Here is a 12,599-nt window from a genome sequence, read left to right as displayed (position 1 = left end):
AAGTCGTATCAAAGTCGCAATGAAAGCTGCTCCATTTTGAAGTCACACAACTGTGAATGGAACCCTAGACCCAGAAGCAAGCATTTCTTATATTGCAGCTTACCAATTCTTAGATATGATGGTTGCATTAGTTTGGCTTCCATTTGTCAGTGTATCTAATGTATCTGCTAGTCCATCTAACACTCCTCTCCCCCCAGGCTAACAATGCTGGTGTCCAAAAGGTACCACCCTTGCTCCTTCATCCATCTACAAAGTACTGACTCCGGGTGGCTGAATACAAATGCCGCCACACTTTTCAAAATCTTTTACAAATGAATCTGTGAAAACCATTTATCATTCTGCTTCCAGTTCACAATTATGTGCCACTTTGTGTTGGTCTGTCACATCAAATCCCAATAAAATACGTTTTTACGTTTTTGGTTGTAACATGACAACATGTGGAAACTTTCAAGGGATATAAATACTTTTTCAAGACACTGTAAAAGAAAATCCCAAATTTTGGGTTGTTCCTCAGAAAAGTGATAGAGTAATTTGATGGCCTGAGCGGTTTTTAGTTTTTGTGCTATAAACAAAAATAGACCGACAATTTTGAGAAAAAAAAAAACTATTTTTGGACTTTTTGCTATTAACCACTTGCCAACCGCGCTACAGCTGAATGACTGCTACAGCACGATTGTCCAGTTCTGGGAGGGCGTCATATGACATCCTCCCAGAACGCGCCCTCCCGCACGCCCCTGGAGATCTCCGTGATCACTGTGTCGAATGGACACAGCTGATCACGTGATGTGGTAAAAGGCCAATCACAGCGGACTTTTACCACGTGATCCGCCGTGTCCAATGACACAGCAGATCACCGGTAAATGCAGTTGTCAGTTATTGGCTGCACTTTCAGCGTGAGGAAAGTACTGCCGATAACCGGCAATTGTCAAAGGACAGATCGGCACCGATCATCAGGGCACTGATGATCAGTGCCCACCAGTGCCACCCACCAGTGCCCCCCACCTGTGCCCAGCAGTGCCCCCCACCTGTGCCCAGCAGTGCCTAGTAGTGCCACCCACTTGTGCCAAGCAGTGCCATCATTGCTGCCCATCAGTGCCACCTATCAGTGCCCATCATTGTTGCATATCAGTGCCGCCTATTAGTGCCCATCAGTGCTGCCTATCCGTGCCACCTCATCAGTGTCACCTATTAGTGCCCATTACTGTTGCCCCATCAACGCACATCAGTGAAGGAGAAAAATTACCTGTTTGTAAAATTTTATAATAGAAAAACTTTTTTTTTTCAAATTATTTTGCACTTTTTTGTTTATAGCACAAAAAATAAAACCCCCAGCGGTGATTAAATATCACCAAAAGAAAGCTCTATTTGTGTGAAAAAAATGATGAAAATTTCATATGGGTACAATGTTGCATAACCGTGCAATTGTCATTCAAAATAAGTACCCAGTAGGTAAGTGGTTAAACATGTCCAATAAAAAAAATTTAAAAATCACGTTTCATCATAAATTTCGGCCAAAATGTATTCTGCTCCATGTCTTTGCTAAAAAACAATCCCAATACGTGTAAATTAATGAGTTTATGTGAAATTTATAGCGTTTACAAATGGTGGTATAGATACTGGAATTTTGTTTTTTTTTTTACTAGTAATGGCGGCGATCAGTGACTTATAGCGGGACTGCGGCGGGCATTCTTACACTGGGGGAACTGACTTGGTGTCAGTGATCAGTGCTAATAAAAAGCACTGATACTGTACTAATGGCACTGGGCAGGAAGGGGCTAACATCTGGGACAATCAAAGGGTTAACTGTGTGCTGTTTCACAGTATGTTGTGTGTGTGCTTTCCACTGTAAGCACACTGCTTTGTATGGCTGAAAAGGGAGAGAACTGTATTGTTTACATATAGGTCTCTCCCCTTATTGGTAATACTCGGTGATCACCAGGTGCCGACGACTAATCCTCGGCTGGAACCCGGTGATTGACAGCCGAGGCCGTGTACGGCGGCCTGCGCCTCTCTCGCACCCCCCACCCGGCGCAGGTAGGGCGCGTGCACCGCCTACCCGGCACTGCAAGATTACGTATATATACGTGATTTTGCACACCCGTGCCGCCCTGTAGTATTTCTGGTATAGGGCGGACGGGAAGCGGTTAATTTGCAGGAATTTCCTATCACTCCCTGTTTGGCTATGAGACAGGAAGTGAAGAGAAATCTCTATTTCTCTCAATGACATGAAGCACTATTCCTTCCACTAATACCAAAGATGGGGCACTCTTCCTCCCAATAATACCAATGGTAGGGCACTACTCCTCCTCCTACTGACCACCAATCCTGAGGCCATGTTTATTTTCCCTCATGCTGGGCCCGGGACATTTTCTACTCCTACTGCCCTCAAGTTGGCCCTCCTAAAGGCTGAGGGACAGTAAACTGGCCCTTTGTTTGAAAAGTTTGGAGACCCCTGGTTTAGAGCAACAAAGATGGCTACTGATCGGCTCCTAGGCGTTCTTGCGGTTTGCAATGTGCACATTTATTATAAAGTAGATTTAAGTCACTATCATTAAAATCACTGTATCTCATACAGTATATGCTTTAACACGGTTATATGTCATTTCAAAGGTCTTTTTTTGTTTTGTAACTTTGTTATTTACAAGACTCAGAAAACAACAGTCATTTTTAAATACTTTTAATTCTGCAGCTTACATTAAAATAATACATGGTGATCCTTCTGTCAAGGTTATTGTTTAGGCACTTCCTGTTATAGGGTGACAACGCTCTGTCCCTGCCTCCCATTTGTGCCCCTGCGTTGTCACCCTTTCACACAGGATTCCAATGGAGACTTCAAATGGCTGTAAAGGCTCAAGGTTGTTTACCTTTATGCATTCTATGCATGAAGGTAAAAAAACCTTCTGTGTGCAGTAGTGCCCACCCCCGCCCCCTGTAATGCTTACCTGAGCCCCATGGTGATCCAGCGATGTGCACGAGATCCTTGGCTGTCCTGAGCCTCTTCCTCCTCATTGGCTGAGACCGCAGTGTATCCAGTCGCTGCCGAGATTCTCATGCACATTGCTGGATCGTGATGGGGCTCAGCTAAGTATTGAGGGGGGTTGCTGCACACAGAAGGATTTTTACTTCCATGCATAGAAAAAACCTTGAGCCTTTACAACCACTTTAAAACAGCCACTTGAGGTCTCCATGGAATCCTATGTGAAAGGGTGACAACGTAGGGGGACAAATGGGAGGCGGGAACAGAGCATCAATCACAGCCAGTGAGCCAATGAGGAGATGGGGGGGTTGGCGGGGAATGAGCCGCGGCTCCGTGTGCTGCTTGCTATGGGGGCACCTGACAGGAATGAGGAGACCGCCAGCTGGGGACCCGAGAAGAGGAGGATCGGGGCAAACCACCACACAGAGCAGGTAAGTATAACATGTTTGTTATTTGAAAAAGAAAAAAAACTGAACCTTTTAGTATCGCTTTAACACACATTATACAGGCACAACCCACTGTTTTCATCATTAGGATATCTGTCCTAAGAAATGCCATGTAGCCATTGCTGGAGTTCCTGTAAACGGGAAGTGCCTGCAAAGCGGATGCAGGAGATCAGCAGCACTGAGATGTAACAAGGGATTAAAAAAACCTGAAAAACTGTAATTTATTGAACCATAGATTGAAGATGTCAATTCTTTGTAATACACAGAGCAATTTAAAGTACTTGTAAACCTCAGATATGAAATCTGAACAAAGCATAACCCTCTATAGTGTGTACTTGTCTCAATTAAGAGCACTAAGTGTCATTTCTGTCTGCTGCCTCATTCTTCTGCTATCCCTTCTGACAAGTTTTCCAGACACCAAGAGAAAAATGGTGACGGGAGGGACCTCCAGCAGATTGACAGCCTCTGTTCTTGTGAGCTGTGTGGAAGGGATGTGTTCCTTCCCTCCAATCCGCTCTCAGAGCTCTCCTCACTGAGCTCTGCAGTGTATAATTTCAGCTCTCCGTCCCCTTTTTCTGACAGCTCAGACAAACTGTATAAATTCTGGACTTTGAATGCTGTAGAGGAGAGAGAGCTGCAGATAAACAGGTACAACGTATGTAGGGGGATTTGTTTCATCTGTGAGGTCAGCCACTTCACGGGGTATATGTAAGGGTTTACAACCACTTTTATATTTAGTTTGGTTTTTCATTCTGATGGACGGACGGACGGACGGACAGATGATTCGGTAGGAACAGTGTGTTTTGACATGAAGTTGTGGATGGTGTGTTTCCTGTCACTGAGTGCTCTAAAAGTATAACAAACCCAGGATGATCATTGTGTAAAGCGTTGCACAAACTGTTGGCGCTATATAAATCCTGAATAATAATAATAACAATCTGTCACACAGCAAGCAGGAATTCTCCGAATGGGAGTTCATATAGGATCAGATTACATTAGAAAGGGTGATATATCAGGTTTCTGTCTGCATTATATCTTCTCCTTTTTCCACCTTTAAAGCATTATTAAACCCAGAAGCAAACATTTATTATATTGCAGTTTACCAATTCTTAGATGTGATGGCTGCATTAGTTTTCCTTTTAAGGCTTTCTTTTCTATATTTTGGCCAGTAAGTTTGTTTTTCTACAAAACTAGCTTTCCTAGAGAGGTTAGGATGAGACAAACCATTTACCACTGGCAGGGGTGCTTACAGTGATCAGCTTTTATGGGCAGCTGTGTAAATCTCAGAACTGGATGGAGAGAAATACAAATCCCTCGGCAGTTAATACGGCTGTCATATATGTAGTCTGTCTGTGTATTTAGCTGTTTGTCTGGAGTTTAGATTTAAAGTACTGCAAAATATTCATTCAAAGAAGACTTATCTAGAAAAATGGTTAGCACTTCCGCCTGACAGTACTCGGGTCGTTGGTTTGAATCCCAGCCACTGCACCACCTGCCTGGAGTTTGCATGTTCTCCCTGTGCCTGCGTGGGTTTCCTCCGGGTACTCCGGTTTCCTCCCACACTCCAAAGACATGCTGGTAGGTGAATTGGATCCTGTCTAAATTGTCCCTAGTATGTGTATGTATGAATGTGAGTTAGGGACCTTAGATTGTACACCCCTTGAGGGTTAGGGACTGATGTGAATGTACAATATATATGTAAAGTGCTGTGTAAATTGACGGCGCTATATAAGTACCTGAAATAAATAAATAATGTAAAACGTTTATAACCAATATAAAAAAAACTGCTGTAACTGCTTATAAAGTGTTGGCTAGAGTTTGGCTTCAATTTGTTAGTGTAGTTAAATTTGCTAGTATTTAACACTCCCCTCCCCTCAGAATGACATCGCTGCTGTGCCTGCTGTGTTCTTTCATCCAAAGTTGTGTCTCACTATTACAGGGGGAGTGTTACTGGCCAGATCACCAGGTGAAAACAGAGGGGAAAAGCCTTAAAAAAGAAAACGAATGCAGCCACCACATCTATTGATTGGTAAGATACAATATATTACATTTTTGGTTTGGGGTTTGATACGGCTTTCATCAGTGGCTATTGTATTTAGCTTCACTATTGGGAATTCTAAAAGACAATACTAGTTTCCTTGTCTGAGCATTGACTGACTTGTACTCCCAAACCCAGCCAGAACTTTCCCTCACCAAAGAGGGAGTAGAGAAGAAGGGTGGGACTCTGTAGGTACCAAGCCACAACACCATTAAGATAAAAAAGTAAAAAAAATTTACTAAAAACAAAAAAAAAATTATTTTTTTTATAATTTTTAAAAACATTGTGTAACCACTTGCACTCCAGAGGATTTACCCCCCTTCCTGACCAGACCATTTTTTGCAATACGGCGGTGTTACTTTAACTGACAGTTGCGTGGTCATGCAGCACTGTACATAAATGAAATGTATGTCATTTTTTTGTTTTTTATTTTTTGCACTATAAACAAAAAAGAGCAACAAGTTTGAAAAAAATATATATATTTTTGACTTTTTGCTATAAAACATATCCAATAAATATATTTAAAAAATTTAATTTCTTCATAAAGTTAGGTCAAAATGTGTTCAGCTCCATGTCTTTGCTAAAAAAAAAATCCTGATAACTGTATATTATTTGGTTTACGTGAAAGTCATAGCGTCTACAAATAGCTGTATATATACTGGAATTTTTATTTAAATTTTCTTTTATACTAGTAATGGCGGCAATCAGCGACTTATAGTGGGACTGCGGTGGGCATTCTGACACTGGGCGGGAACTAACTAACTGTCGCTGACATCCTCAGTGACACTAATACAGTGATCAGTGCTAATAAAAAGCACTGGCACTGTACTAATGGCACTGGGCAGGAAGGGGTTAACTTCTGGGGCAATCAAAGGGTTAACTGAGTGCTGGGTGTGTTTTTATTTAAGAGACATGCTGTGCAGAGAGATACAAAGCAGCATGTCCATGCTGATAGGAGAGAGACCCATCTTGTTTACACACAGATCTCTCCCCTGTCATCTTTGCTGACGATCACCGAGTGCCGGCTGGGAATCTCCAGCCAGGACCTGGTCAGGACCCGGTGATTGACATCCCCAGCTGCCAATAGCCTATATATACATGATTTTGCACAGCCATGCTGCCCTGTAGCAGTACTTCTGCTATTGGGTGGATGGCAAGTGGTTAATAAAAAATGTGTACTTTTTTATCTTAATGGTATTGTTTGGTAGGTACAGAGTCCCACCCTTCTTCTCTACTCCCTCTTTAGTATACTTTTTTTGGGGTACCTATCCTATACACAACCGACAGTCTTATACTTGGCACAATTTAGTATAGAACTTTCCTTCAGCTCTTAGATAGAGAGGAGGGAAGGATTGAAGGTTATATTGAGTTTTAAAGGCAGTCTGTATCCCCATAAAGGAGATTTATCTTCTTTCTTTTAGTGATAGAGCTGGTCGGAGTAGAGCTTTAACATTTCCTGCAGACTTCTAGGACTGAAGATTGTAGAATAGGGGCACATGAAGAATTTTGGAAAGGGGGATTCCAACGACTTTCAGCCCCTTTCACATGGGCGGTTAGATTTCAGCTTTTAGCTGCGGATAGAGGAACTTACAGCAGCTAAATGCAGACAATGTATCCCTATGGCTCCATTCACACACTGCGTTTAGCAATGTTTTCATAACATACGTTTTTATGTGTTTAGGAAAAATAAAGTCGACTGCGTCCAGGAGCATTGTACCGCAGTTATCTGTACATAGATGCAGTTCATCAAAGTACAAAGAAAAAATAAGTAAACAGTTGCATTTGAAATGACAAGAATTTACTACCGCAGCTAAACGCAGCCGCACGTAAATGCAGATAAACGCAATGTACAAACGCAGGTGATCTCTGTGCCAGGAGTGTTGGAATAAAAAAAACAAAACAAAAACCTGCATTTACAAGCGGGAGAACAGCCGCTCGTGTGAAAGAGGCCTTCAGCTGCTTTCACACTGATCTGTTTCTCTTCCGTTTTTGTGTTGAAAAAAGCAGAAGAAAAACGTGTGACCATGTATTCCTATGAAACGCTTCACACTGATCCATTGCGGGTCCGGTCTGGTTTTTTTTTTTTTTTTAACTATTTCAATACTGGGCACTCTCACCCCCTTCCTGCCCAATTTTTTCGCTTTCAGCGCTGTCGCACTTGGAATGTCAATTGCACGGTCATGCACACCCAGATCAAACTTTATTTTTGAGACAGATAGAGCTTTCTTTTGGTGGTATTTAATCACCCCTGGGTTTTTTAGTTTTTTGCTTAACAAACGAAAAAAGTCTGAAATTTTTGGGGAAAAAAGTTTTTCTTCGTTTCTGTTACAGGGTGGATTTGATTTAAATCATGACTTAAAAATTATGATTTAAATCTTTTTACTAGTGATTTAAATCATTATTTTCCTACTTGCCCTCCTGAGGATTTACCCCCCTTCCTGACCAGGCCATTTTTTTCATTACGGCGCTGTGTTACTTTAACTGACAATTGTGCGGTCATTCAACGTTGCACCCAAATGAAATTTATGTCATTTTTTTCCCCACAAATTGAGCTTTCTTTTGGTGATATTTGATCGCCTCTGTGTTTTTTTTTTTATTGCGCTATAAAAAAACCCAATATTTTTGACTTTTTGCTATTACACATATCCAGTAAAAAAAAATTAAAAGAATCAAATTTCGGCATAAATTTAGGCAAAAATGTATTCTGGTTTATGTGAAAGTTATAGCGTTTACAAATGGCGGTATATATAGTGGGATTTTTTTTTTCTTTTATATTTACTAGTAATGGCGGCGATCAGCAACTTACAGTGGGACTGCGGTGGGCATTCTGACACTGGGAGGAGCTTATGTGGTGTCACTGACATCCCCAGTGAATCAATACAGTGCTCAGAGCTAAAAAGAAGCACTGACACTATACTAATGGCAATGGGCAGGAAGGGGTTAACACAGCGGTGGGCAAACTTTTTGACTTGAGGGCCGCAATGGGTTCATATATTGGACCCGGGGGCCGGACCAAGAGTAGATGAATGATGTGTATGTGTCATCCATAGTAAGTATAGTAATATTCCCCCATAGTAAGCATAGTAATTCATCCCCCATATAGTAATTCATCCCCCATAGTAATTCATCCCCCATAGTAATTCATCCCCCATATAGTAATTCATCCCCCATATAGTAATTCATCCCCCATAGTAATTCATCCCCCATATAGTAATTCATTCCCCATAGTAATTCATCCCCCATATTAAGTCCCCAAGTCCCCCCTGTGTCAATTCACTTACCTTTGCTCTGCGCGTTCCTCTCGCCGTGTTCCCGCGCCGTTCCGGTGTAGCATGAAAATCTGTCTCCTATGAGGATCTGTCCCCCTCGACGTATCTGCGCATGTGCCAGTTTCAGGCATTAGCAGCCGATCGGCGATCTCCGGCACATGCGCAGATACGTCGAGGGGGACAGATCCTCATAGGAGACAGATTTTCATGCTACACCGGTCTTCAGGGCGGACTGTGAGAGGAGCCTAGCGGGAGCCTAGCGGGAGCCTAGCTCCGTGGGTCGGATTAAAAGGTCCGCCGGGCCGTATACGGCCCGCGGGCCGTAGTTTGCCCATTGCTGGGTTAACATCTGGTGCGATTAAAGGGTTAACTGTGTGCGCACATGTGCAGCCCTATAGCAGTATTTCTGGGGCGGCACAGTGGCTTAGTGGTTAGCACGTCTGCCTTGCAGTAAATGGGTCATGGGTTCGATTCCCGACCACAGCGCCTCCTGCATGGAGTTTGCATGTTCTCCCTGTGCTTGCGTGGGTTTCCTCCTACACTCCAAAGACATGCTGGTAGGTTAATTGGATCCTGTCTAAATGGGCCCTAGTATGTGTATGTATGAATGTGAGTTAGGGACCTTAGATTGTACCCCCCTTGAGGGTTAGGGACTGATGTGAATGTTCAATATATATGTAAAGCACTGCGTAAATTGACAGCACTATATAAGTACCTGAAATAAATAAATAGCGTGGTCAGGAAGCGGTTAAAGAGCAACTGTCATCTCTGTCCCGCAGCCAGCGTCTCCTCCTCTGACCCTCTGTTGACTCACGACAGTCCCATTCACTTTAATGGGACAACTGGTGATGTGGCAGGGACACAACAAGGTGAGGAACGTGGTGGCAGCAGGTGAGTGGATGCCTGCTAACAAGCGCTGCCATGATGGATCAAAAATGACAGGTGCTCTTTAAATGTAAGGAATCCAACTCATTCTTGCTGGTATTTAGAGTCTTTAATATTTGCAAACCAAATGAAGGTTTCCTTTTTAGAATAATAAGCTGTCAGGTTAGTAAAACAGCGATATCAGAACCGATTTTAGGTTAATAAGTTAATCACACATAGTTGGAGAACAACTCAAATTCTTTTATTTCATGTTTTATCTCATGGTTACTGTGAAATTGTGTGAATGTATCAATGCAGTGATGAGTTATCTCAGCTTGTAGAGCTTGGATTCATTGAATGAGTTTACCAAAAATGTAAATATTGCAGAATGTACAGCCTTATGCTGCATAGCTAAGCTCCATTTCATGCTGAATAAAGTAAATTATTAATGTATCTTAAATAGAAAACTATCTTCAGATAGATTTTTACTCAAAAGCATTTTATTAAAATAAATTTGATAAAAATAAAAAAATCAGATTTTTTATTATTATTATTATTATACAGGATTTATATAGCGCCAACAGTTTGCTCAGCGCTTTACGATATAAAGGGAGACCATACAGCAACAATACAGTTCAATACAAGAGGGTTAGGAGGCCCTGATCCTGGGAGCTTACAATCTAAGTTTTGAGTTAATTCCCATATGAAGTGCATTTAGTGGCCTTGTATATAGACCTAAGAGCGACTTTCCATTGAAGTTCGGTAAATTGATGACCCAGGTCGCGTTCCCAATGTTGAAAAGAGATGGAGAGGTGAAAGGCATTTGTTTTCTTGTAAAACGTAACTATAAAAGATTGACACCTTTTGTGCCCTTTGAATTAGGCGAGTAGAATGAGGTAATGACTTTAGGAATAGATGTACGTAGCTGGGGATCATGTTTAAGACAATGTGCGATTTGAATATATTGATAATACAATTCAGATGATATTCCCAGATCTGATCTTAGTTGTGGGAAAGGTTTGAGTTAGTTTTGTGAAAATAAATCTTCTATGAGTAGATCACTGAATTTGAGGCATGCCTGAATGTTTAAGTTTGGAATTAGTAGAGACAGGATAGAGTGCGAGCCTGATGTTAGTTACTGGAGTTTCATGCCATGAGGAAGCTAAAAATTTATGGCAGGTTTCCGCTGCTGTGATTCTTGTGGGAGAGAGATGTTTAGGGATCTTAATAATGGCGTTAAGGCTATAGAGCCAATGCCATTACCAGCCCATATGTATTTGCTGAGTTCCGCTTGAAGAGATTTAAGGTAGTAAATAGGGACGGGTATGGGTAGAGTACGAAAGATGTACATCAGTTGGGGAAGGGTTGTCGTTTTGAAAGCAGCTAATCTACCAGCCCATGAGAATTCATGTGAGGATAATTGGCACAGGGATTGAATACATTTTTGTTTGTAAGGGTAATAATTTTCTTTTAATAAGCTTTTGGTGGATCTCGTTAAGTTGATACCCAAGTAAGGAATGCCTGAGTCAGCCCACTGAAATGGAAATTGCATGGATAAAAGGTTTCGCGTGGTGCCATCAATTCCTAAATCAAGAATTTGGGATTTAGTAGCGTTTACTTTGTAATATGAAACTTCACTTAATCTCTGTAAAATAGATTGTACTGCTGCCAGAGATGAATGAGGGTTTGTGAGCATTAAAATTGTGTTCAGTATTATTATTATTATACAGTATTTATAAAGCGCCAATAGTTCACTCAGCGCTGTACATTACAAAGGGGGACAGAACATGTGACAGAACAATACCAATACAATGCAAAACATGAGGGGATCGAGGGCCCTGCTCTTTCGAGCTTACAATCTAGAAGGGATGGGATAGTGGTACAGGAGGAGATAGCTGTGGGGGATGGAGTGGTAGGAAGAGTGGAGGAGGTCAGCAAGTTAGCAGGGGGTGAGGTAGGCTTCCCTGAAGAGATGGGTTTTCAGGGTGCGCCTAAAGGAGAGGAGAGTAGGTGATAATCTGATGGGTTGGGGCAGGGAGTTCCAGAGGATGGGTGACACCCTGGAGAAGTCCTGGAGGCGGGCATGGGAGGAGGAGACCAGGGAACTAGAGAGAAGGAGGTCTTGTGAGGAGCGGAGTGTGCGTGCTGGGCGGTACTTGGATATTAGGTCAGTGATGTAGTTCGGGGCAGTATGGTGGACAGCTTTGTACGTCAGTGTTAGGATTTTAAATTTGATCCGTTGCGCAATCGGAAGCCAGTGGAGGGATTGGCAGAGGGGGGTGGCGGAGACGGAGCGGTTGGAAAGGTGAATGAGTCTGGCAGCCGTATTCAGGATCGACTGAAGCGGGGATAGCCAGCGGCGAGGCAGGCCAGTGAGGAGGGAGTTGCAGTAGTCGAGTCGTGATATGATGAGGGAGTGGATGAGCTGTTTAGTGGTTTCTGGGGTTAGGAACGTGCGGATTTTGGCGATGTTGCGGAAGTGGAGTCTGCACGAGTTTGTTAAAGATTGGACTTGGGGCTGGAAGGATAGGTTGGAGTCCAGAATGACACCAAGTACTCTGGCCTGCAGAGCGGGTTTGATATTGGCGTTGTTGGATGTGATGTAGAAGTCAATGGGGGGTGGGGTTCGGGCTGGGGGGAAGACAAGGAGCTCGGTTTTGGAGAGATTCAGTTTAAGGAAGTGGAGCGACATCCAATCTGATATGTCGCTCAGTAGGTGTGTGATTTGGGCAGAGACCGAGGGGGTGAGGTGGGGGGTTGAGAGATAGATTTGTGTGTCGTCGGCATAGAGGTGGTAGTTGAAGCCGTGAGAGTGTATGAGTTGGCCAAGGGAGGAGGTGTAGATGGAGAAGAGAAGGGGCCCAAGGACAGAGCCTTGAGGGACCCCAACAGAGAGGGGGAGTGAGGGGGAGGTGGTAGCATTATAGGTAACGCTGAAAGAGCGTTGTGACAGGTAGGATGAGAGCCAGGAGAGAGGAGAATCTCTGAGGCCGAGGGAGTGTAGT

The 12,599-nt window shown here is 42.9% G+C and overlaps 1 protein-coding gene across 6 annotated transcripts in view; it reads left to right on the top strand.

The window, feature by feature from the left end:
- GJA5 (gap junction protein alpha 5) overlaps positions 1-12,599 on the top strand; it is a 162,980-nt gene that overhangs the window by 134,112 nt on the left and 16,269 nt on the right. For 4 of the 6 annotated variants that reach the window (XM_089691908.1, XM_089691907.1, XM_089691909.1 and 1 more), the window contains one exon: positions 5,363-5,452. The exons of the other annotated variants lie outside the window; for them this stretch is intronic. The gene's annotated coding sequence lies outside the window, so the exon portion shown is untranslated. The remainder of the gene's footprint in view (positions 1-5,362; positions 5,453-12,599) is intronic. 6 annotated transcript variants of the gene reach the window in all.

The sequence above is a fragment of the Staurois parvus genome, unplaced genomic scaffold (genome assembly GCF_062004578.1).
Source record: "Staurois parvus isolate SC_StPar_1 unplaced genomic scaffold, SC_StPar_1.0 ptg000574l, whole genome shotgun sequence".
NCBI classification, from domain to species: Eukaryota; Metazoa; Chordata; class Amphibia; order Anura; family Ranidae; genus Staurois; species Staurois parvus.
Note: the sequence above shows the minus strand (reverse complement) of the source record. Positions and strands in the feature narration are given on the sequence as shown.